Raw genomic sequence first — 3215 nt, forward strand, 5'->3', positions numbered from 1 at the left:
GTTTCTCTTGTGGTGCAGAAGTTTTTTAGTAAGAAGAAATCCCACCTACTGATTGTTTCTGCTAGTTCATGGGCAACTGAGATTTTGTTCATAAAATCTTTTCCTACACCAATGTCTTCAAGAGTTCTACCTAACCTCGGTTCCAGCCGGTTCAGTGTTTCTATTTTAATATTTAGATCTTTAATCCCTTTGGATTTTAGTTTAGTGCATGGTGAGAGATATAGGTCTAGTTTTAATCTCTGACAAGTTGAAACCCAATTTTCCAGCACCATTTATTAAAGAGGCTCTCTTTCCTCCAGTGAGGGTGTTTGGCTCCTTTATCGAAGATGCAATGGCTGAGTGTGTCTGGAATTGTTTCTGCATCTTCTAACCTGTTCCACTGGTTCTCAGGTCTGTTTCTTTGCCAGTACCATGCTGTTTTTTATCACAGTAGCTTTGTAGTATAGTTTCAAGTAGGGGATTGTGATACCCTCTACCATGTCTCTGTTGCCTCGAATTGCTTTTGATAGTCTATGTCTCTTCTTATTCCAAATGAATTTTTGGATTGTTTTCTCAAGGTCCATGAAGTATGCTGCTGGGATTTCAATTGAGATTGCATTGAATCTATATAGCAGTTTTGGAAGTATGGCCATTTTCACTATATTAATCCTTCCTACCCAGGAGCAAGGGATGTCTTTCCATTTTCTGATATTTTCTTCAATCTCTCTTTTCAGAGTGCTATAGTTTTCAGAGAAGATGTCTTTGATTTCTTTTGTTAGGTTTCTTCCTAGGTATTTCAGTTTTTTAGATGCTATTGTGAAAGGAAGTATTTGCCCTGTTTCTCTCTGAGTCAGTCTGTTGTTCATGTAGAGGAAAGCTATTGATTTTTGTTTGTTGACCTTGTGTCCAGCTACTTGACTGAATTTGTTTATTAAGTCTAGAAGACTTTTGGTGAAGTTCTTGGGGTCTTCTATATAGAGTATCATGTCATCTGCAAATAATGACAGTTTGACTTCATTTCCTATCATTATTCCTTTTATTTCTTTCTCTTGTCTAATTGCTGTGGCTAATGTTTCCAAAACTATATTGAACAAGAGTGGTGATAGTGAACATCCTTGTCTTGTTCCTGATTTTAGTGTGAAGGATTTCAGTTTTTGACCATTTAGTATGTTATTGGCTGTTGGTTTTTCATGGATAGCTTCTATCAGTTTGAGGTAGAGACCATCTATTCCAATTTTTTTGTAGGGTTTTTATCACAAATGCATGTTGGATTTTGTGAAATGCTTTTTCTGCATCTATGGAGATAATCATATGGTTTTTGTCCTTCTCTCTATTGATATAGTGTATTACATTGATTGATTTGCATATGTTGAACCATCCCTGTATCCCTGGGATGAATCCCACTTGATCAAAGTGTATGATCTTCTCGATGATCTTCTGCATTCTATTTGCCAGTATCTTATTAAGGATTTTTGCATCTATGTTCATTAGTGAGATTGGCCTATAGTTCTATAGTTTTTCAGTTAGGTCTTTCTCTGCTTTGGGGATCAAGGTGATGCTTGCTTCCAGGAATGAATTTGGGAGCATTGCTTCCCTTTTCATTTCATTGAAGAGTTTAAACAGTAGGGGCAATAGTTCCTCTCTAGTCTTGTAGAATTCAGTAGTGAAGGCATCAGGACCCAGGCTTTTCATAGTTGGTAAGTTTTTAATTATGTTTTCAATTTCATTGGTTGATATTGGGTTGATTAGAATTTGTAGGTCTTCTTTGTTCAACTTTGGTAATTCATATGTATCTAGGAATCTGTCCATTTCTTCTGTGTTGTCCATCTTATTGGTGTGTAGGTTCTGGAAGTAGGTATTGATGATCCTCTGGATTTCTGCTAGGTCTGTTGTAATTTCACCCTTTTCATTCCTAATTACATGGATTTGGGCCTTTTCTTTCCTTTTTCTGATAAGGTTGGCTAAGGGTTTGTCAATTTTGTTGATTCTTTCAAAGAACCAACTCTTGGCTTCATTGATTTTTTGTGTCATTCTCTTAGTCTCCATTGCATTGATTTCTCCTCTGATCTTTATAATTTCCTCCCTCATATGAGCTTTGGGTTTGTCCTGCTCTTCTTTTTCTAGAAGCTTGAGGTTGATCATGAGGTTGTTTAATTGGGCTCGCTCTGTTTTCCTAGTATAAGTATTCACTGCTATGAATTTCCCTCGTAAGACTGCTTTCATTGTGTCCCATAGATTCCATTATGTTGTATTGTCATTGTTATTTAATTGTAGAAGTTGTCTGATATCTTCTTTAATTTCCTCTGTGACCCACTGGTTATTTAAAAGTGTGTTGTTCAGTTTCCATGTGTTTATGAAATTCTTGCTGTTTCTTTTATATATATATATATATATATATATATATATATATATATATATAATTGGTACATTTTAGGTATACAATACATTTACATTTATCATTGGGTGTTTGTACCTGAACATGATATATCTTAGTTCTTATTTTTTTCCACATTACTTGCGTGCCATTCACCCCCACCACCCTTCCCTATTTACATAGACTTTATTTCCATTTATTTTTCTGTCACATAATTTTTCCTTTCCTTTCTTCCCTTTCCCCTTCCTCTCCCACCACCCCTCCACCTTTGGACCTTTTCCTATTTCAAATTATCAATTATTCATTTTAATCATTTTCATCCTTATTTACACTTTCCGTTTCTCACACTAGAGATACTGTTCGGTATTTACACATGTGTGTCCTATTTATTTCACTTAAGAGTATGGCCTCAATATGCACCCATTTAGCTATAAATGACTCTAGTTTCTCATTCTTTATGGCTGAGTAGTACTCCATTTTATTAAAAAACCCACATCTTCTTTATCCAGTTTCCAGTTGATGGGCACTTGGGCTGTTTCCTTGCTGTTTCTTTTGCTGGTGATCTCCACTTTCATCACACTGTGGTCTGATAATATACAGGGGATAACTTCAATTCCTTTGCACTTACTTAAACATGTTCTATGAGCAATGTGATATGAGTATGTGATCTCTTTTGGAGAATGACCCATGTGCAGCTGAAAAGAATGTGTATTCTGATTTTATGGGGTGGAACACTCTGTAAACATCTGTTCAGTTCATTTGTTCAAGAGTTTGATTGAGTTCTAGTATTTTGTTGCTTATTTTTTGTCTAGTTGATCTATCTGTTTGTGACAGTCGGTTAGTGAGGTCCCCCACTACTATT

The sequence above is a fragment of the Heterocephalus glaber genome, unplaced genomic scaffold (genome assembly GCF_053883595.1).
Source record: "Heterocephalus glaber isolate CG9 unplaced genomic scaffold, H.glaber_assembly_v1.0 deba00001720, whole genome shotgun sequence".
NCBI classification, from domain to species: domain Eukaryota; kingdom Metazoa; phylum Chordata; class Mammalia; order Rodentia; family Bathyergidae; genus Heterocephalus; species Heterocephalus glaber.